The 23,998-nt window shown below is 42.5% G+C and overlaps 1 protein-coding gene across 2 annotated transcripts in view; it reads right to left on the bottom strand.

Annotated features, from left to right (window-relative positions):
- Positions 1–10,418, bottom strand: part of P4HA1 (prolyl 4-hydroxylase subunit alpha 1) — a 90,880-nt gene extending 80,462 nt beyond the window's left edge. For both annotated transcript variants that reach the window (XM_033209592.1, XM_033209593.1), the window contains exon 1: positions 10,106–10,418. The gene's annotated coding sequence lies outside the window, so the exon portion shown is untranslated. The remainder of the gene's footprint in view (positions 1–10,105) is intronic.
- Between the last annotated feature and the right edge of the window lie 13,580 nt (positions 10,419–23,998).

Genomic DNA, 23,998 nt, shown 5'->3' on the forward strand with positions numbered 1-23,998 from the left:
TGTTGTTTCAGAGACAGGGTCCAGCTCTGTTGCCCAGTCTGGAGTGCAGTGGAGCAATCACAGTTCACTGCAGCCTTGACCTCCAGGGCTCAAGTGATCCTTCCACCTCAGATTCCTGAGTAGCTTGGACTACAGGCTTGTGCCATCATGACTGGTCAATTTTTAAAATTTCTTTTATTTCTTGTAGAGTTGGGATCTCCTTATGTTGCCCAGGCTGGTCTCCAACTCCTGGACTCAAGCAGTCTTCCTGCCTGAGCTTCCCAATGTGCTGGGATTACAGGTATGAGGCACCGTGCCCAGCCCAAGAATGAATTTTACACAGCAGTTATACTACTTGAAAAATGATTTAAGGGAAAAAACTGGCATTCTCTTTAGAAAATGACCGTTATATACAAACAATAACCAATCACAGGAAACAATTTTAAAAAGCTAATTTGCAACACAACACTTAATTACCTGGGAATAAACAAGAAAACTTTAAATTTGCCCTAAAATTAACACATTAAGACCATTTTGAAGTTTAAGACAATAAACTGGCCAGGCTTGGTAGTTCATGCCACCGAGGTATAATCCCAGCACTTTGAGAGGCCAAGATGGAAGGATCACTTGAGCTCAAGAGTTCAAGACCAGCCTTGGCAACATGGTGAAACTCAATCTTTACAAAAAAACACAAATATTAGCCAGGCATGGTGGCATGCTCCTGCAGTCCCAGCAACTCAGGAGGCTGAGGTGGAAGGATTGCTTGAGCCCAGGAGGCAGAGGGTACTATAAGCCATGATTGTGCCACTGCACTCCAGTCTGGGCGACAGAGTGAGTCCATCTCACTAAAAAAAAAGAAATTATCTTCATAACTTTGGATTAGGCAATTAATCATAACACTTAGGCAACAGTTTCCTAGATATGACACCTAAAGCACAAGAAGTCAAAGAAATAAACAAATTGAACTTTGTCAAAATCTAAAACTGCTGTGCTTCAAGAAAGTGAAGACAACACAAAAAAGTATTTGCAAATCACATTTCTGATAGTATCAGGTTTAGTATCCAAATATATAAAGAACTCAGAACTCAATTTTTTTTTTTTTTTTTTTTGAGACAGAGTTTTGCTCTTGTTGCCCACGCTGGAGTGCAATGGCACAATCTCAGCTCACTGCAACCTCCACCTCCTGGGTTCAAGCGATTCTCCTGCCTCAGCCTCCCGAGTAGCTGGGATTACAGGCACAAGCCACCACGCCTGGCTAATTTTGTATTTTTAGTAGAGACGGGGTTTCTCCATGTTGGTCGGGCTGGTCTCAAACTCCCGACCTCAGGTGATCTGCCCGCCTTGGCCTCCCAGAGTGCTGGGATTACAGTTGTGAGCCACCGCACCCGGCCAGTAATTTTTTTTTAATGGGCAAAAGATTTGAATAGACATTTCTCCAAAGGGGCAAGTACATGAGAAGATGTTCAACATCATTCATCACTATGAAAATGCAAATCAATTCCACAATGAGATACTACTTCACTGCCACTTTGATAGCTACAGTAAAAAATGATTAGTGGGTACAGTGGCATACACCTGTAGTTCCATCTACTTGGGAGACTGAGGCAGGAGGATCACTGGAGTCTAGGAGTTTGAGCATGTAAGTGCACTATGATTGCACCTGAGAATGGCCACTGTACTCCAACCTGGGCAACACAGTGAGACTTCATCTCTTTAAAACAAAAAATGACACACAATTACAAGTATTGACAAGGACAGGGAGAAACTGGAACTCTGATACATTGCTGGTAGAAATGTAAAAGGAGGCAGTTGGTCTGGAAAACAGTTTAGTTCCTCAAAAAAGCTAAACAGAGTAACCATATGGCCCAGATATTTCACTCATAGGTCTATACCCAAAAGAAATGAGAACGCATGTCCACACAAAAACTTGTACATGAATGTTCATGGCAGCAGCATTATTCATAATAGCCGAAAGGGTGGAAATAACCCAAATATCCATTAGTGGGTAAACAAAGTGTGGTTCTATCCGTACAATGGAATATTATTTGGCTATAAACGGAAATGAAGTACTGATATATGTTATAACACAAATGAACCTTGAAAACATTAAGTAAAACAATCTCTAGAGACAAAAAGTAGATTAGTAGTTGCCCAGGGCTAGGCAAGAGACAATGGGAGTGACTGCTACTGGGTCTGGGGTTTCTTTTTTGGAGTGAAATAAATGTTTTAAAATTGATTGTTGTGGTAACAAAACTGTGAATATATTAAAAGTCACTGAAATGCATACTTCAAAGGGAAAATTGTATGGTACAAGAATTACTACTCAATAAAGCTGTTTTTAAAAATTAAAAAGAAAACAGGCTGGGAGCGGTGGCTCACGCCTGTAATCCTGGCACTCTGTGAGGCCGAGGCAGGCAGATTACTTGAGATCAGGAGTTCAAGACCAACCTGGCCAACATGGCGAAACCCCATCTCTACTAAAAATACAAAAATTAGCCGGGCGTGGTGGCACACGCCTGTAAATCCCAGCTAATCGGGAGGCTGAGGCAGGAGAACTGTTTGAACCCAGGAGGCGGAGGTTGCAGTGAGCCGATATTGTGTCACTGCACTCCAGCCTGGGCAAGAGAGTGAGACTCCATCTCAAAAAAAAGGAAGTCAACCTAAGTTCTCATTTCACTTGGGTAAATACTAGGAGTGGGAATGTTGGGTCATATTACAAGTGTATATTTACCTTCATAAAAAACTGCCAAACATTTCTCCACAGTAGCTATACTATTTGCCCTCCCAACAGCAAAGGAAGGAAGTTTCCATTGCTCCACATTCTTACCAGCATTTTGTATTGCCGTTTTTTCCTTAGTTTCTCTTAATATCTTAATTTTCACAATAGACATATAGTGGTATCTCATTATGGGTTTAATTTGCAATTCTACATTACTAATGATGTTTAATGCCTTTTTATTTTTTATTTTTGAGACAGAGTCTCACTCTGTCACCCAGGCTGGAATGCAGTGGCACAACCTTGTCTCACTGCAACCTCCGCCTCCTGGGTTCAAGTGATTCTCGTGTCTCAGTCTCTCAGGTAGCTGGGATTACAGGCACGTGCCACCACATCTAATTTAATCTTGTACTTTAGTAGAGACAGGGTTTCGCTATGTTGGCAGGGCTGGTCTTGAACTCCTAACCTCAGGTGATCTGCCCACCTCAGCCTCCCAAAGTTCTGGGATTACAGGCATGAGCCACCATGTCCGGTCTATGTTTAACACCTTTTGGGGTGTTTATCTGCTGTTCATACACCTTCCTGCATAGTGTCTACTCAAATCTTTTGCTCTTTTAAATTAAGTTGTTTACTTACTGAGTTTTTTTTTTAATAGAGATGGGGTCTCACTATGTTGCCCAGGCTGGTCTCAAACTCCTGGACTTTCAAGCAATCCTCCAGTCTTGGCCTCCCAAAGTGCTGGCATTACAGAAGTGAGCCACCATGCCCAGCTTTGAGTTCCTTATACAGTCTATTTTTGGTCAGATATGTGATGGGGAATATTTTCTCCCAGTCTGTGAAGTCTTTTTATTCTCTCAACAGAGTGTTTGGAAGAACAGAAGTTCTTAATTTTGATGAAGTCTAATTTATCAGTTTGCTCATTTATGAATCATGTTCTCGGTATCATGTTCAAGAAATCTCTGCCTGACCCATGGTCAAAAATATTTTTGTCGGCCAGGTGCGGTGGCTCAAGCCTGTAATCCCAGCACTTTGGGAGGCCAAGATGGGCAGATCATGAGGTCAGGAGATCGAGACCATCCTGGCTAATACGGTGAAACCCCGTCTCTACTAAAAAATACAAAAAACTAGCCGGGCGAGGTGGCGGGCCCCTGTAGTCCCAGCTACTTGGGAGGCTGAGGCGGGAGAATGGCGTAAACCCGGGAGGCGGAGCTTGCAGTGAGCTGAGATCTGGCCACTGCGCTCCAGCCTGGGCGACAGAGCGAGACTCTGTCTCAAAAAAAGAAAGTATTTTTGTCCGGCCGGGCACGGTGGCTCATGCCTGTAATCCCAGCACTTTGGAAGGCCGAGGCGGGCGCATCACAAGGTCAGGAGATCGAGACCATCCTGGCTAACACAGTGAAACGCCGTCTCTACTAAAAATACAAAAAATTAGCCGGGTGTGGTGGCGGACGTCAGTAGTCCCAGCTACTCGGGAGGCTGAGGCAGGAGAATGGTGTGAGCCTGGGAGGCAGAGCTTGCAGTGAACCGAGATCCCGCCACTGCACTCCAGCCTGGATGACAGAGCGAGACTCTGTCTCAAAAAATATATATATTTTTTTTTCCCTATGTTTTCTTTCAAATATTTTATAGCTGTACATTTTACTTCACAATCTATGAACCTGTTTAAAATAGAAATGGGTCTCACTCTATCGCCAAGGCTAGTTTCAAACTCCTGTGCTCAAGCAATCCTCCTGCCTCAACCTCCCAAAATGCTGTGATTACCAATGTGAGCGACCAGACCCAGCCTATGAACCATTTTGAACTAATTTTTGCATAGAGTGTGAAGTACAGATTAAAGCTCTAATAAAGAAAAAGATTTCATTTTGATGTTTGAGTGCGGATTGCTTTCAAGTCCCACACCTCTCTCCCTTTTGTCCCACATCTGGGTAAGTCTAAGAAAGCCCAGGTATTCCCTCCCTTGGTATTGGTGTGAAGTTGCAACCATGTAAATACCACACATGGGAACCATCAAACAATTTCCACCTTCGGGTCACAATGAAAACCAAAGCCTCCCACCCTGTTTCACTTTTGCTTCATTCTGGACTAAACCTAAGTCCTTGACCTTGAGGAATCCTTTTGCTGTTTACTGTGTAAGTAAACTTTATTTCATATCCATTGGTGGATTCATGTCATTTGTACCTATATTCATATAAATTCCTGGGCAAGGGACTGCTCAGTGTCCAACAGTGGATACTTGGTGTCCAAATAAAACAAAGATTCTTGTTTTCCTTTGCATATGAATATTCAACTGTTCCATACTATCCTCTATTGAATTGCCCTTACACTGTTTCAAAACGAACTGACAATTTTTGTGTGACTAGATTCTCTATTTTGTTCAATTGATCTGTATGTCTATCTTTTCTCCAATGATAGTTCTCGGCTATTTATTCTTGGGTTTTACTGAAGTTCCAAAAATCAAAGAACTTTGATTCCTGTAATGGAAATATCTAGAGAAACTTGTGTTTAACTGACTCTGCAGAGATGAAGGCCAAATTCTCATATGTACCTATAACATTACTCAAATACTATTCTTAGTACAAAAAAGTCAAATATACTCTATCTCTGAATATGAGCTATTCAGACCAAGCCCACTCAGGTCGGAGTAAAATACTCAAAAGCTAGCTTTAGCAGTCCCTTTCCTCCTAACAAATGGATTATTGCTCTGAGGCCCAGGTATACACAGCTTCATCCCTCCCAAGGCTATTCTGCCAAAATTCCACTTTTATTTACCCCAGTCTACCCCTTCTCTTTCTAGCCTTCAGTTCTCTCTCTATCCTAATGCCAGATCCAATTTATCAAGTTGAGGTAAAGACAGACAAAATAAGACCATATATACTACAATAGGGATAAATGAATTAGTGGTTGCAGAGGATGTGAATCTAGATATGCATTTCCATTCAGTGCTACAAATTTAATATCTAGTAAAATGTTAGCCACATGGTGATACATCATGTACTTTTTATGACCTACTTCTCTATGAAACATTTCTCATCATTCTTGATTCTCCTACAGTCTACTGGGCATATTGTAAATGCTTTTTTTTTTTTTTTTTTTTTTTTAAGAGACAGGGTCTTGCGCTATTACCAGGCGAGAGTGCAATGGTGCTATCATAGCTCACTGCAGCTTCCAACTCTTGGGCTCATGCAATCCTCCCACCTCAGCCTCCCAAGTAGTTACACTACAGATGTGTGCAACCTCATGCCCCATTAACCAAAAAAAATTATTTTTGTAGAGAGATGGGGGCTCACTATGCTGACCAGGCTGGTCTTGAACTCCTGGCCTCAAGTGATCCTCCTGCCTCAGCCTTCCAAAATGCTGGGATTACAGGCGTTAGCCACCATGCCTGAGCAACATAGTAACGCCCTGTCTCTAAAAAAAAATTTAAATATAAATTTAAAAATTAAAAAATTGGTTAAAGTTTACTGTAGTTATACAGGTTGATAAAATAAACCACTAAATTACAGTCCTCTCTTTGCACTACTTATAATGGAGAAACAGCTCAAGTGTCCACAAGAGAGTAAGGATGACCAGGCATGGTGGCTCATGCCTATAATCCCAACACTTTGTGGGGCAGATGGGAGACTCACTTGAGGCCAGGAGTTCAAGACTAGCCTGGTCAACAGAGCAAGATCCCATTTCTATAAAAAATTAAAAAATTAGCTAGGCATGGTGGTGTGCACCTGGACCCCGAGCTACACCTGGAGGCTGAGGCAGAAGAAGGATTGCTTGAGCCCAGGAGTTTAAGGCTTCAGTGAGCTATGATCACGCCACTGCACTCCGTCCTGGGCAACAGAGCAAGATCCTCTCTCTTTAAAAAAAAAAAAAAAAGAGAGAGAGAGAAAGGTTGAGTGTACTAATTCCACATATTACTATTTAAGAAATGAATAAAACAAACAAAATATGGACACATTTTTACGAAACACTAAACATGAGGAAGAGGAAGTCCCAATATAGTACCTGTTCACTGACAACTAGGTAAGAAGTCTGAATCTCTATAATGTATTTTTAGCAAATATCAAACCAAATATACTAACAGTCATACTGATCATCCAATGGAAGACAAGGAAAAAGAATGTTTTTCATCACACAGAGTTTAAAAACTGCTGGAGTAACCTAAATGAGAGTCCTTTTGAATTGCCAAAGCTTTTGTTTAGGTATAATACTTATTCAGCTAGAGAAAAAGTAATGACAGGGCAGCTTCAATTTATACAAATAAATTCTGTTGAATAGAAACACAAAGCTTTGGCCAGGCACGGTGGCGTGATCACACCTGTAATCCCAGCACTTTGGGAGGCCGAGGCGGGCGGATCACAAGGTCAAGAGATTGACACCATCCTGGCTAACACAGTGAAACCCCATCTCTACTAAAAATACAAAAAATTAGCTGGGCGTGGTGGCAGGCACCTGTAGTCCCAGCTACTTGGGAGGCTTAGGAGAACTGCGTGAACCCGGAAGGCAGAGCTTGCAGTGGGCCGAGATGGCGCCACTGCACTCCAGCCTGGGTGACAGAGCAAGACTCCGTCTCAAAAAAAAAAAAAAAAATATATATATATGCACACACACATATACTCATTTTATTTGGATTTTTTATATATATTCATATATTTATACACACACAACACATTATGGTTTAATTACAAGATTCAAGATCTCACTGCAAGAAAAGCAATAAAGCTTAATGCCAAGAGCCTGTGCAATTTATTTTTGTTTACTTCCAAGCCTGTTCCACTTTCATCATGGAAAACCAAAGATAAGTTACATATAGGAGAGAGCATGCAATGTGATATACTTTTACAGACTACACAATTTAGCAGTTTAACAATTCTAACAACCTATTAACTTTTGCTAAAACCCTTTTGGCAAAAATGTATTAGGGTTACCCACATATACGAGTCCAGTCAGACTTACATGCCCAAATCAATTTTCAGAAATATTCAATACTGCCTCAAGACACCTAGATACCCTTCAAGAGTAGCTTCACATCTCTTACTTTTTAGGGGTTCTTATAATAGAGTTCATGGATGGACTTGAGTGGGGGAGCAGGAAGTGACATATAACATTCCATGAAGGGTGTATTTGCATTTTCTGACCTAGGAACACAGATTCCATCAGATTCCAAAAGGATTTCATGACCTTAAAATAGTTTGAGAACCACTATTATGTATCTCACAGGTCAATCAAAGAGCAATAATTATATCCTAGTTGATAACTGGTTACTAAGTAAAATAAAGCATTCCTTCCACAGAAAGGAAGGCTCACAAGCTTTATGGCTGTCCCAGCTCTTGCTGCATCCCTGGAATAAATGCCGTCTGAACTTAATTGCCCTATTGAAAAATACTGCTTTTCAGTATACAACTTCCTCTGCAGTAACAGTAACAGCTGCTTGCCGAAAAGCCAAGATTCATCTGCAACAACCCAGACCACACAGGCAATATAAAACTTTTGTCTTTTGCACTAATTTTTTTTGGCATAATTAAAAGTTGTACACATTTTTCATCTGTTTTACCATCTAAGTTACCAAAACACAAAATGGTCAATGTAATTATCCTCCTACCAAAGTCCTGGTTTTCAGTACTTCAAAATGAAACTCATTTCAAAATGTAAATAAAAACAGCACTACCCATTTAAAAGAGAAATGATCCTTTTCCTAGTTAGTCTATGTAAATCTAAGAGGCATTTGCCAGCAGCTATCAAAAACAATGGCAGGACTTAAGGCACAACGTCCCAAAACCAAAACTGACTATGACTTTTATTAAAGGTAAGTGATAAAATCTGTTTCCCACATAAAGAAAAAAGCAAAATTTGAAGTTCACGTTTCAGATTCTTAAATTACGCTCACAAGCTTAAAAAAAAAATCACAGGGTGTGTATTCACATTTCAAATCAAGATAAAATATAGTTGAGGTTGTTCACGTTCAGCTTCTTGAATACACCCTCTTAGGATACCCATTTTCTCCATAGAAACTTGATTTTAAAAATCCCTTTAAAATGTTTAAATTAACTTCCAATGTTCCTGCTTTGCAGACTGAATTTTTCATCTGATTATTTTAGGAAAAGACAAGCCTCATTCATAAGCTACGTCTAAACCTAAAAGGGGAAATACGTTTCTAACCAGAACTTGAAAAAAAGAGAGTAAAAAATTGATGAAAGAACACTGCTGCCACGTCTTTGCCCCTCCCCCCCTTCACGTAGTGGCTATTTCATCCCCTCCGAGTGCATTCCAAGGGAAAGTCCAAGAACCACCGCTCTCGGAGAAACCAGAAACAGTTAAGTGGAAATTGGCAAGTCTCTTTGGTCTTTTAGATCAATTCCTACAAGAGGATTTAGCTGCTTCTTTAACTCTTTTTTAAAGAAAACAGTGCAAAATTCAAAGAGTCTTCACTCAATCCGGAACGCGTAAGATGTTAGCATCTAAACATTGAATTTGTATTCAACAGATTAGATTATTTAGGAGAAAGAGACTCATAGTTATCATACCGTCCTTCCTCCCCATTGAAACATACATCCGGGGGCCAGCCATGTAATCCAACTCAAAATCCTCACACAACCATGTAATTTGTTGGACTGATGTGGACTTTTAAAAGCAGCAAATTCTCGGGAGAGAGAGCCAGAGAGACACAGAGACAGAGATTGAGAGAAAAGCTCTTATCTCTTTTTTTAAAAAATTGTGGGGAAGAAGAGGGAAGGAAGCTTCCCTGGCGACGAGGTGACCTGAGAGCCTACTTCCTTGGTGCTAGGAGCACAAAACTCGGCGCTCCGGGCTACGTCTGGCTGCTAATACTGCACCGCTGCGCGCAACAGATGAGTTCAGCCGGAACTTTCTGGGGAGGTCCCCCCAGCTCCCGGCGACTTTCGATAGGGCAAAAATGCCTGGCGCGTTTCGGATTCAGCTCCAAGCCTTAAAATCCGCTCTCCACCGCCACATGCGAACCATCTGCGGCTGTGGCGGTCAAAAACCCACGCCCCGCGCTCGCGTTCCCCTTAGCCTCGTTAGGGAGGACCAGGTGCAGGGAAACTTGGAAAAAAAAAAAAAATCAACAGGGTGATTCCTCCCCAGGAAGGAAAATTCAAGAAAGTCCTGGTCCGTGGGGCGGGGACTGAGGCTGCAGCAGCCCAAGCGATCCGAGGCGCACCGAGGACGGAGGTGGCAAGGAGGGTAGGAAGGAGCAGGGTCGCTGGGAGTCGCGTGGCGCAGGGAGAGGGGCCGAGTCTCCCGAGGGGAAGGTACCGAGGCTGCTGTGGTAACGTGGGGAACCCCCGGCGCAGAAGTCCCACCACAGCTGGGAGGAATGGATCGCCGTAGCCGTCCAAGAAGGTCCACGGCTGCCCCGTGGCCTCAGCCTCAGTCTCCGGGGTCGAGGAAGCGTCGTACCTTGAAAGTGGGACAGGAGGGCGGCGCGCTCTTCAGTCCTGTCGCCTCCTCTCGGAGCGGCTACTTCCTGCCCTCAGCCCGCTGGCGGTGCAACTGGGCAGCAGAGGGAGCCCGTTAGCCCTTTTATAACCTCTAGGCCGCGACGGCAGCGCCAGGGAGGAGGCTACTGCAGCCCTCGCTACGTGAGCTCGATCACACCAGCGCTCCGGCGACTGCGCAGGCGCCAAGCCCGGGCCTCCTGCTGCCCCCACCCGTGGCCGGCCCGTGGAGTCTGAGGCTGAGAGGAGTGGGTGGGACCGGCCGCCGTGGTGTGGGTAAACGGGCCTGGGATGTAACGCGCCTGCGCAAGGTTCTCGCCCCGCCACCGTTACCGTAGTTACCACGGGGTTTCCCCGCTCCTGTTCAGTTTGCCTGTTTGATTTCAGGGCCCGCGTCAGGCCTAAGCGACGAGGCCACCAGCAATAAAGTTTTTATTTATTTATTTATTTTTTTTTTTGAGACGGAGTCTCGCTCTGTCGCCCAGGCTGGAGTGCAGTGGCCGGATCTCAGCTCACTGCAAGCTCCGCCTCCCGGGTTTACGCCGTTCTCCTGCCTCAGCCTCCCGAGTAGCTGGGACTACAGGTGCCCGCCGCCACGCCCGGCTAGTTTTTTGTATTTTTTTAGTAGAGACGAGGTTTCACCGTGTTAGCCAGGATGGTCTGGATCTCCTGACCTCGTGATCCGCCCGTCTCGGCCTCCCAAAGTGCTGGGATTACAGGCTTGAGCCACCGCGCCCGGCCTAAAGTATCTTAAAATTGAGAAGAGGAACGTGGGAGTGTAGAAAATAAAACAGAATTTTTCTAGGGTGGAAAATAATAGAGATTCTGTCTTGGTATCTCAGCTGTCTTGTCCCTAAAGGCTTTTTGCTTTGCTAAACTCCCTCTCACATCTCAGCACTCATTTTATACTAACCTTGCTCTATCTCCTACCTTTATACCTTATCAGTAGATAATAGACTGAGAGCTCTATTATCTGAATAGGGTCAGGTTATCTGAATTCAAATCCTGCCTCAGTCCTGTGTGTAACAGTAGGCGTTAACAACGTCTCCGTATCCATTTACTCATCTGTAAAATAGGAATGATGGTACTACCCATCTCATAAGCTGCTTGTGAGAATAAAATGAGGTAATGTATGTAAAGCACTTAACACATGCCTCACACACAGAAATGACTTGGTAAATATGAGATTTTCCAGTAACATTAATTTATATAAGGCATCCAATGTTGCGTTTGATCTTAGTCTAACATTTGCCTTAGTTATAAAGTAACCCCAAACCAAGGGTTTCTTTATATCTCCCTGTACTATGAGGGAGAATACAATGAAGGAGATAATTTTTCCCTTGTCAGTGAAACAGAAAAATGAGTTGCTAAGACTTGTTATTCATTAAGAATTGTGGTTTCTAAAGTTTTCCATGTATGCTAAAAAGTATAGCAATAATTAACATTTGACTCTTAAAGGCAGGAGGTGAGGTGGATTACGTAGCTACAGAAAGAGAGAGTACTGTGGGAGCACGAGGCAACTAAAAAGTAGATATAATGTCTAAATCAATGGTTCTGAAAGTATAGTCAGGGAATCCATAAGGTCAAAATTATTTTCATACTAAGACTTTGCCTTTTTCACTCTAGTAACAATACAGTGAGGTCTTCCAGAGACTATATGTCTGTGATATTGCAAGAGATTGAACGCAGATGCGGATATGAGAATCTTCTATTAGCCCAGACACTGAGGAGATTTGCAGAAATGTAAAATAATGCCACTCTTCTCACTAAATTCTTTTGGTTTGGAAAATAGTTATTTTTCATTAAAAATATGTTATTAGGCCAAGTGAAGTAGCTCACACCTGTAATCCCAGCACTTTGGGAGGCCGAGGCGGGAAGATCACCTGAGCCCAGGAGTTCGAAATCAGCCTGGGCAACATGGCCAGACCCTGTCTCAAAAGAAAAGTTATTTATTTTATGTTAACATATATCGGGTTTATTATTGTTGTTTTAAATGAATATTTTACGTTTGTTTTAATTCCTAATATAGTAAATATTGATAAATGTGATCCACATAAAAGCTTTTTGGAGTCCTCAATACTTTTTAGGAGTATAATTATGAGACCAAAGAGGCAGGGTGCGTGGTGGCTCCCGCCTGTAATCCCTGCACTTTGGGAGGCCAAGGCAGACAGATCACAAGGTCAAGAGATTGAGACCATCCTGGCCAATGTGGTGAAACCCCGTCTCTACTAAAAATACAAAAATTAGCTGGTCGTGGTGGCACACACCTGTAATTCCAGCTACTCAGGAGGCTGAGGCAGGAGAATCATTTGGACCCAGGAGGCGGAGGTTGCAGTGAGCTCAGATCACACCATTGCACTCCAGCCTGGGGACAGAGTCAGACTCCATCTCAAAAAAAAAAAAAAAAAAAAAAAACTGCCTCAGATGGAGCTGTAATGAACATATTCACTGGCTCTATATGGAGCTGACTCTGAAAGTTGACAGTTTACTCAGTAATTAAAATGGCCATAGACTCTGAAGCAGATTTACTGTGAAGCTAAGGAGGCTTCAACTTTAGGGGCCCTCATTTGCACTAGCCCTTTCCAAGTCCCTGGAGGGGTCCCTAGTAATATGTTTACACTGTCCTATGCTTTTGTAAAATTTGTAAAAGTAATGTATTTTAAACCACAATCTTTAGTCCTTAGTGACTTTCCTCCACCGTGTTTCTCTTTGTCTAGTGTTGGAGTGGCAAGCAAACATTTTTGAAATTTAGCTAAAGGGAAGTTGAGTTAGGAATACATTTGGTTTGAATTTACTGGGATATATTTTTATAACCCACAGTCACTTCCATGTGTAGTTAAGATATTGCCAGCTGTCCCAGTGGCTTCTAAGAATACTCCAATTGCCCATTGTGCTGATCCACCCAGCATTGTAAAACAAAGGTGCAGGGCCAGAACTCTTAAAGTTATTTTAATGTGTCCAATGTTCTAGCATCAACAGCTATGTGGATAGTAGAAGAGAAGCAGGGTTGAAATTTTGGGAACCTGAAGCTAATCTGTGGGAAATTATTCCAATTATTGGATGTATAAAATTGTTAAGATTTAGCATTTATCAACACCTAGCCAAAAAAGTTTTTTTTTTGTTTTTTTTTTTTTTTGAGAGACAAGGTTTCACTCTGTCACCCAGGCTGGAGTGGAGTTGCATGATCATAGCTCACTGTAACCTCCAACTACTGGGCTCCAGCAATCCTCCCACCTCCCAAGTAGCTAGGACTACAGGCATGCATGACCACGTCCAGGTTTTCTGTAGGGTTTTGTTTTGTTTGCAGAGACAGGGTCTCACCATGTGTCCAGGATGTTCTTGAACTCCTGGGTTCAAGCAATCCTCCCGCCTAGGCCTCCCAAAGTGCTGAAATAACAGGCGTGAGCTGCGGGCCCTGCCCCAAAAAGAAATTTATATTTTTTTCTCAGAAGTTGATGAGAACATCCACAACAAACTATAGTTTAAAGAAATCTGATGGGTCCTGAACTCTTTAAGTCATATATGAAATAATCTATTGGAAGCGGATGTGGTGGCTCTCCCAGGTAATTCCAGAATTTTGGGAGGCCCAGGTGGGAGAATCCATTAAGGCCAGAAGTTTGAGACCAGCCAGGGCAAGATGGTGATACCTTGTCTCTACAAAGAAAGTTTTTTTTTTTTTTTTTTTTTTTTTTTGAGGCGGAGTCTCGCTCTGTCGCCGGGACTGGAGTGCAGTGGCCGGATCTCAGCTCACTGCAAGCTCCGCCTGCCGGGTTCACACCATTCTCCTGCCTCAGCCTCCCGAGTAGCTGGGACTACAGGCGCCTGCCACCTCGCCCGGCTAGATTTTGTATTTTTAGTAGAGATGGGGTTTCACCGTGTTAGCCAGGATGGTCTCGATCTCCTGACCTCGTGATCCGCCCGTCTCGGCCTCCCAAAGTGCTGGGATTACAGGCTTGAGCCACCGCGCCCGGCCAGAAAGTTTTTTTAATCAGTTGGGTGATATGTGTCTGTAGTCCCAGCTATTCAGGAGGCTGAGGCTAGAGGATCAGGATATAGGATGCAGCAAGCTGTGGTCTCACTACTGCACTCCAGCCTGGGCAAAAGAAAGAGACCCTGTGTCTAAATAAATAAATAGCTTATTAGAGATTTTTCCAAACTGGACAACAAGCCTAATAATGTATCTGACATTACCAAGAATGAGTTGTGAACTTTAATCAATCACATATGCTATGTGAATTAGAAGAGAAAGAGAGTCTGGGTTAGTAATCCAAGATTCATAGAATAAATATTTCTAGAACACCTACCTTCTGTGTCAAAGACACTGCCTACTGAGCTGTGGAAGATCAAACTTTAATTAGACAATCTCCACTTTTAAGGAGCTTATAATCTTTGTTGAAAAGAATTAAAACCTATACTGTGGCAATAGAAATTCACTCATCCATAAATAATTGCCTGCCCATATAAGCCAGACTATGCTAAGTGCTGGGTACATCATTCCTGCTGTTGTAGAATTTGGAGTCCTTTGAAGGAAACCTACAACATAAAAAAGTATGTTTCAGCTGGGCACGGTGGCTTATGCCTGTAATCCAAGCACTTTCGGAGGCTGAGGCAGGTGGATCACCTGAGGTCAGGAGTTTGAGACCAGCCTGACCAATATGGTGAAACCCCACCTCTACTAAAAGTACAAAAATTAGCCAGGCATGGTGGTATGCACCTGTAATCCCAGCTACTCCAGAGGCTGAGATAGGAGAATTGCTTGAACCTGGGAGGCAGAGGTTGCAGTAAGCTGAGATCACACCACTGCACTCTAACCTGAGCAACAGAGTAAAAAAGAAAAAAAAAAGTATGTATGGACAACATTAAAAAACGCACACACACAAATATACATACATACACATTTGACAAGTGAAAATAATAAAGAAACCAGGCGTGGCTCATACCTGTAATCCCAGTACTTTGGGAGGCCGAGGTGGGTGGATCACCTGAGGTCAGGAGTTCGAGACCAGCCTGGCCAACATGGTGAAACCCCCATCTCTATTAAAGAAATAAATAAATATATACATATACACACACAAAAAAATTAGATGGATATGGTTGCGCATGTCTGTAGTTCCAGCTACTTGGGAGGCTGAGGTGTAAGAACCACTTGAAACTGGGAGGTGGAGGTTGCAATGAGCTGAGATCATGCAGCTGCCCTCTAGCCTGGGTAACACAGTGAGATTCCATCTTAAAAAAAAAAAAAAAAAAAGGCTTGGCATGGTGGCTCACAACTGTAATCCCAGCACTTTGGGAGGCCAAGGCGGGTGGATCATGAGGTCAAGAGATTGAGACCAGCCTGGCCAACATGGTGAAACCCCGTCTCTACTAAAAATACGAAAATTAGCTGGGTGTGGTGGGCACGTGCCTGCAGTCCCAGGTACTTGGGAGGCTGAGGCAGGAGAATCGCTTGAACCCAGGAGGCAGAGGTTGCAGTGAGCCAAGATCATGCCACTGCACTCCAGCCTGACAACAGAATGAGACTCCCTCTCAAAAAAAAAATATATATATATATATATGGCCAATAAGCATGTTTGGTGGGGCACGGTGGCTCACACCCGTAATCCCTGCACTTTGGGAGGCCAAGATGGGCAGATCGCCTGAGGTCAGGAGTTCGAGATCAACCTGTCCAACATGGTGAAACCTGGTATCTACTAAAAATACAAAAACAAAAAACAAAAAAATTAGCTGAGTGTAGTGGTGCACGCCTGTAGTCCCAGTTACTTGGGAGGCTGAGGCAGGAGAATCACTTGAACCCTGGAGGCGGAGGTTGCAGTGAGCTGAGATTGTGCCATTGCACTCCAGCCTGGGCAACAAGAGCGAAACTCCGTCTCAAAAAAAAAAAAAAAAAAAGAAACCATCAGGGTGCTATGGGAAAGAATAATGCAAGGGACATGGCTTAGATTGATATCACAAGAAAAGTATCACTATAGAAATGACATTTAAACTGAGAACTGAATTAGCTAGATGAAGTGTGTGAATTTAGAGAGAGAGAATATTACTGTGTATCTTTATATGTGAGGTCCATGTAGCAACACACACACACACACAACTTGGTGCATTTGAGGAGCTAAAGAAACTCAATGTGGTTGCAATGCAGTAAGGAAGGAAGGAACCCATATGAGAGGAGATTGGAGAGGTATGCAAAAGCTAGGTCATGCCAACCTGTTAAGTACTGTAACAAGTACAATGGGAAAGCATTAAAGTATTTCAAGCAATGGAGTAACCTTATGTTATTTACCTTTAAGAGAGAATAAACTCAATATAAGAGGATGGATTTACCTGTGAATGCCATGTCAGCGGATGTGTGGATGGGCCTTGGGAGTAGAAGTGATAAAGACTTCTTCCTTGCTTATGAATAGGGACATGACAATCAAGACATAAGGGATTCTAGAATGTAGCTGAAACCAGAAACGACTCTAGTCACTAACATGCTGGCACTCTGGCATTGTGGGAGATGGCAGCAGTGAGGTAGCCAGACCACCTACGTCCTGTGGTCTCAATCAGGATGCTCACTGTGGTAGGCAGAATAATGGCCCCTCAAAGATGTCCACATCCTAATTTCAAAAACCTGTGAATATATTACCATACATGGCAAAAGAACTTTGCAGATGTAATTAAAATTGGCAAAATAATGGTATCAACAACCAAAATAAGAATACTGGGGCTGAGCACAGTGGCTCATGCCTGTAACACCAGCGGTTTGGGAGACCAAGGTAGGAGGATCACTTGAGCCGAGGAATTTGAGACCAGCCTTAGCAACTTGGCGAGACTCTGTCTCTACAAAAAAATAGAAAAATTATCTAGGCATGGTGGCGCCCACTTGCAGTCTCAGTTACTGGGGAGGTTGAGGTGGTAGGGTTGCCTGAGGCTGGGAGGTGAAGGCTGCAGTTAGCTGTGATTGCACCACTGCACTCCAACCTGGGCAACAGAGCAAGATCCTGCCTCAAAAAAAATTAAAATAAAAATTGGGAAATTGAGCTGAGTCTGTAGAGAAGCTAAAAAGTTTGATTTTGAATCTTACTGGGTTTGAAATGACAGATGCCCTCACAAGGTTGAAACACAATCTTCCAATTTACTGTTTGTCCATATGAAGCAGATTTCCATATCATATTGTTCATTCACTCAAGAAATAGTTGTTGAACACTTGTAATGTGCCAGGAATTGTATTAGGTATTAGAATTATATTGGTTAATTTTGGTTTGTGAAAAATTATGAATACCATGACAGGTGTAGCAGATTCCATTTTCTCCTTTTCCATTTTCTAGCATCTTTCCTTAGTAATATATTCACTATACATTATTCTTTCAATATCAATAGTTTGAGTCCTGAATAGTAAATATTTTCTAGTTCTATAATTTATTGTGGGATATCTAACAGCTATTCTATCAACCATAGAAAATATTTATAAATTTTAAGAATATTTTACTCAAAACAATAGGCTACATTTCAGAAGACTGCTTCTGCTTATAAACAAACAGAATCTGAATTGGCTATATGAAAGATTTCTAGACCTTGGCTGGTCCATGCATTCTTCCACCCAAATGAACTTATCAAGAGCTCAAACAAACCAGGCAAGAATGCCAGGAATCTCAGTTTTCTTTGGTGAAGCAAAACACAGAGTTTAGAACCTAGAGTTCATTCAGTCACAAAATTACAGAAGTTGGTAGAAAGTATAACTTCTTATTTGGAAGGAATAGTAGTTGAATCAGTGAACCCAGATTCTAGTCCACCATTAACGGCATCTGAGTGAATTCTTTTAACTTTTATGCAAAAATTTCTTCATTCACCAAATGGCCGTAATAATATTTGCCTCACCATCCACACAAAGACATTATAAAAGTCAATTGATGTTATTTTGAAATTTCTTGGAAAAGTATGAAGTACCAGATTAATATGAGTAATCATCATTGGATGCTGTATGATATACAATTGTGTGGTATTTTATTTTGTTGTTGTTTGTTAATCATAGAGCCAAAGCTGGTAAGTTTTAGACCTGTTTCAGTGACTGTGAGAAAATAATGAAATGAAAAAATAATTATAACTAATCTTAATGCAAAGAGTAAAGGAGAGAGATATATACTTGTGGTATCTATAATTAGTCTAAGGTTAATGTTAGTTCTTAAGTCAATCCAGAAGTGAAACATCACTGCTTCATATCCTGTATCAATTTAAGAAATACTTTGTTGTTGTTGTTGTTGTTGTTGAGTCAGAGTCTCCCTTTGTCACACAGGCTGGAGTGCAGTGGCACCATCTCAGTTCACGACAACCTCTGCCTCCCAGGTGCAAGCGATTTTCCTGCCTCAGCCTCCCAAGTAGCTGGGATTACAGGCATGTGCCACCAGGCCCAGCTAATTTTTGTAATTTTAGTAGAGACAGTTACAACATGTTGGCCAGGCTGCTCTCAAACTCCTGACCTCAAATGATCCACCTGCCTAGGCCTCCCAGAATGCCGGGATTACAGGCGTGAGCTACCAAGCCTGGCCAATTTAAGGAATACTTTTAATGGAACTACTGTGGCAGATTGGTTGCGTTAATAAATCCAATTCTTCTCCACTTTCTGTATTCATGTCTATGTAGTAAAAAATAAACCTTGCCCCAACAGGTATATAAAAAGATGCTCAACATCATTATCATCAGAGAAATGCACATCAAAACTACAAGATATCAACTCACCCCAGTTAAAATAGCTTTTATCCAAAAGACAGTCAATAATGAATGCTGGTGAAGATACGGAGAAAGAAGAATTCTCATACACCATTGGTAGGAATGTAAATTAGTATAGCCACTATGGAGAACAGGATGAAGGTTCCTCAAAAAACTAAAAATAGGGCCAGGCGCGGTGGCTCAAGCCTGTAATCCCAGCACTTTGGGAGGCCGAGACGGGCGGATCAGGAGGTCAGGAGATCGTAGACCATCCTGGCTAACATGGTGAAACCCCGTTTCTACTAAAAAAAAAATACAAAAAACTAGCCGGGCGAGGTGGCGGGCGCCTGTAGTCCCAGCTACTCCGGAGGCTGAGGCAGGAGAATGGCGTGAACCCGGGAGGCGGAGCTTGCAGTGAGCGGAGATCATGCCACTGCACTCCAGCCTGGGCGACAGAGCGAGACTCTGTCTCAAAAAAAAAAAAAAAAAAAAAAAAACTAAAAATAGGACTATCATGTTAATATAATCCAGAAATCCTACTGCTGGTTATTAACCCAAAAGAAAACACATCAGTACATCAAAGAGATATCCGGCCAGGCACGGTGGCTCATGCCTGTAATCCCAGCACTTTGGGAGGCTGAGGCAGGTGGATCACTTGAGGTCAGGAGTTCGAGACCAGCCTGGCCAACATGGTGAAACCCTGTCCCCATTAAAAATACAAAAATTAGCCAGGCATGGTGGTGGGCACCTGTAGTCCCAGCTACTTGGGAGGCTGAGGCAAAAGAATCGCTTGAACCTGGGAGGTGGAGGTTACAGTGAGCCGAGATCGCACCACTGCGCTCCAACATGGGTGACAGAGAGAGATTCCATCTCAAAAAAAAAAAAAAGTATCTGCACTCCCATGTTTATTGCAGCACTATTCATAATAGCCAAGAATTGGAAAGAACCTAAGTGTCCATCAACAGATAAAAGGATAAAGAAAATGTGGTACGTACACAATGAAGTACTATTCAGCCTTTGAAAGGAATGAGATCCTGTCAATTGCAACACCACAGATGGAACTGGAAGATATTATGTTAAGTGAAATAAGCCAGGCACAGAAAGACAAACTTCTCATGTTCCCACTCATTTGTGGGAGCTAAAAATTTAAACAATTGAACTCATGGAGATAGAGAATACAATGATGGTTACCAGAGGCAGGGAAGGGTAGTGTGTGTGTGTGTGTGTGTGTGTGTGTGTGTGTGGCAGCATGGGGAATGAGGATGGTTAATGGGTACAAACATATAGTTAGATACAACGAATAAGATCTAGTACTTGGGCCAGGTGCAGTGTTTCACACCTGTAATCCCAGCACTTTGAGAGGCCGAGGCAGGTGGATCACTTGAGGACAGGTATTTGAGACCAGCCTGGCCAACATGGTGAAATCCTGTCTCTACTAAAAATATCCCCCCCAAAAAATTAGAATTGGGCAACTTGGTCGGATGCGGTGGCTCAAGCCTATAATCCCAGCACTTTGGGAGGCCAAGGTGGGTGGATCACTTGAGGTCAGGAGTTCATGACCAGCCTGGCCAACATGGTGAAACCCCATCTCTACTAAAAATTTAAAAAATTAGCCAAGAGTGGTGGTGGGCACTTGTAGTCCCAGCTACTCGGGAGGCTGAGGCAGGAGAATCACTTGAACCCAGGAGGCGAAGGTTGTAGTGAGCCAAGATCGTACTACTGCACTCTAGCCTTGGAGACAGAGCAAAACTCTGTCTCAGAAAAAAAAAGAAAAAAAAAAGAATTGGGCAACCATCACCACAATCAATTTTACAATTTTTTCATCACTCCGATTTAAAAATCCTGCGAAAGCCAGGTGTTGTGGCTCACGCCTGTAATTCCAGTACTTTGGGAGGCCAAGGCGGGTGGATCACTTGAGGGCAGGAGTTTGAGACCAGCCTGGGCAACATGGCGAAACCCTGTCTCTACTAAAAATACAAAAATTAGCCCGGTTTGGTGGTGGGTGCCTGTGTTCCCAGCTCCTCGGGAGGCTGAGGCTGGATCACTTGAGCCTGGGAGGTTGAGGCCGCAGTGAGCCGTGATTGCGCCATTGCACTCCAGCCTGGGGGACACAGCGAGACTCTTTTTTTTTTTTTTGAGACAGAGTCTCACTCTATTGCCCAGGCTGGAGTGCTGTGCAGTGGCACGATATTGGCTTACTGATACCTCTGCTTCCCGGGTCCCAGTTCAAGCAATTATCCTTCCTCAGCCTCCTGAGTAGCTGGGATTACAGGCATGCGCCACCATACCCAGCTAATTTTTGTATTTTTAGTAGAGATGGGGTTTCTCCATATTGACCAGGATGGTCTCGAACTCCTAACCTCGTGATCCACCCACCTTGACCTCCCAAAGTGCTGGGATTACAGGCGTGAGCCACTGCGCCCGGCCAAGATCCTGACTTAAAAAAAAAAAAAAAAACCCATAAAAACCAAAATCCTGTTTCCATTAGCAGTTACTCCTCATCATCTTTGAACACTACCTCGTCCCCATCCCTAGGCACTTTTTATCTCATAGATTTGCCTATTCTGACTATTTCACGTAAGTGCAATCACAACCCTAGGTATATTTCATATAAATTGCCCCCATTCCTAGCCGATCACTAATGTGCTTTCTGTCTCTATAGATTTGCCTATTATGAACATTTCATATGAATACAATATGTACTCTTTTGTGACTGGATTATTTCACTTAGCATAATGTTTTCAAGCTTTATCCGTATTGTAGTATATATAATTCCTCTTTGTTGCCAGAAAAATATCATTGTATGGTTGGATATGCCACCTTTTGCTTCTCCATTTATCAGTTGATAGTTATTTGGGTTGTTTGTACTTTTTTTGGATATTGTGAATAATGCTGTCACCAAAATTAATTTACAAGTTTGTGTGGACGTTTGTTTTCAATTCTCTTGGGAATATAAACCCAGCAGTTAAATTGCTGGGTCATTTGGTAATTCTATATTTAACTTTACGAGGAACCACCAAACTGTTTTCAAAAGCAACAGCACCATTTACAGTCTTACCAGCTGTGTATGAGGATTCCAGTTCCACCACATCCTCACCACTTCTTGTCATTATCTGCATTTTGATTGTAGCTATCCATTGGGTATAAAATGATATCTCATTATGATTTGATTTGCATTTCCCATGCAAATCTTTTCATGTGCTTATGGGTCATTTTTGTATCTTCCTTGAAGATATATCTATTCAGATCCTTTGCTCATTTTTAAATTTGGTTGTTTATCCTTTTATGACTATGTTGTTTAAGTGTTCTTTAGATATTCTAGATATAAGTCCCTTATCAGATACATGTCTTGCAATAATTTTTTCCCAATTCTATGAGTTGTCTTTCTATATTCTTCATGGGTATTGTTTGTAGCACAAAAGTTCCTAAAATTTTGATAATGTCTTATTTTTCCCTTTGTTGCTTGTGCAAAAAAAGCCAGATGAGGTTTTAATAGAAATTGCATTGAATCTGTAGATCAATTAGGGGAATATGCCATTTTAACCAAATTAGGCCTTCCTATTTATAAACATGGGATTTTTTCCACCATTCCAATATTTTCCAATATTTATGTTCAATTTCCCTACCTCACACCCAGACAGAGATACAATCCAGGTCTATAATATGGTGGTCAAAAGCACAGATTATTTCTTAAGACAGATTTAGGTTAATATCCCATCCCGTCTACTGATTAGCTGTGTAAATATGGACAAATTACTTATCTTTTTAATTTTTTTGTTTTAGATGAAGTTTCGCTCTTTTACCCAGGCTGCAGTCTAGTGGTAAAATCTTGGCTCACTGCAACCTCCGCCTCCTGGGTTCAAGTGATTCTCCTGTCTCAGCCTTGCGAGTAGCTGGGACTACAAGAGCATGCCACCACACTCGGCTCATTTTTGTATTTTTAGCAGAGACGGGGTTTCACCCTATAGGCCAGGCTGGTCTCAAACTCCTGACCCTATGATCTATCCGCCTTGGCCTCTCAAAGTGCTGGGATTACAGGCATGAGCCACTGCACCTGGCCTACTTAATTTTTCTAAGCCTGTGTTTTCTCATCTGTAATGTGCATTTTTTTTTTTTTTTTTTTTTTTTAGACAGGGTCTCTCTGTCACTGAGCTGGATGGAGTGCAGCGGCATGATCTCGGCTCACTCCTGGGCTCAAGCAATCCTCCTGTCTCAGCCTCCTGAGTAGCTGTGACCACAGGTGCATGCCACCATGCCCGGCTAATTTTCGTATTTTTTGTAGAGATGGTGTTTTGTCATGTTGCTCAGGCTGGTTTCTTGAACTCCTGAACTCAAGCAGTCTTCCCACCTCAGACCCCAAAGTGCTGGGATTACAGGCATGTGCCACCACACGCAGCCTAAAGTACAGATTTTAATGAGGATTTCATAGGATGGGAGGATTAATGACAAATGTGGGACACTTAGCATAGTGCCTAGAACACAGCAAATGCTCAGTCTGAGCTATTTGTATTATTATAGCACTTAACAATTACTACAAAAAATAGTTATTTTGACTTTTAAAATTATTAGAGCCCCAATTTCCCCCTAAGCGTGTTTCTCCATCTCCTTAGAATCCGTTGACTTTATATCTTGTTTCCCTACAATCTTCTGAGTCTTCCTTAAGGATAATGAACCAATCTGATTTATTTATTTATTTTTTTGAGACAACGTCTCATTGTGTCACCCAGGCTGGAGTGCAGTGGCGCAATCTCAGCTCACTGCAACCTCTGTCTCTTGGGTTCAAGCGATTCTTGTGCCTTAGCCTCCCAGGTAGCTGGGACTACAGGTATGCGACACCACACCTGGCTTAATTTTTGTATTTTTAGTGGGGTTTCTCTGTGTTGGCCAGACTGGTCTAAAACTCCTGACCTCAAATGATGTGCCCGCCTCGGCCTCCCAAAGTGCTGGGATTACAGGCATAAGCCACCGTACCTGGCCTAATGTGATCTCTGATCACCATGCTCTTTCCTAACCTTTCCTAAAACGTGCAAGGCACACTCCCACCCCAGCATCTTTGCATATGCTCATTTTGCTCTGTCTACAAATCTCTTTCCATAGATATAAACTTGGTTTCTTTATCATCTTCTTCAGGGTCATCTTTGTTTAAATATTATCTTAACAGTGAGGCTGACCA

This window comes from Trachypithecus francoisi, unplaced genomic scaffold (assembly GCF_009764315.1).
Source record: "Trachypithecus francoisi isolate TF-2019V2 unplaced genomic scaffold, Tfra_2.0 Lachesis_group9, whole genome shotgun sequence".
NCBI classification, from domain to species: domain Eukaryota; kingdom Metazoa; phylum Chordata; class Mammalia; order Primates; family Cercopithecidae; genus Trachypithecus; species Trachypithecus francoisi.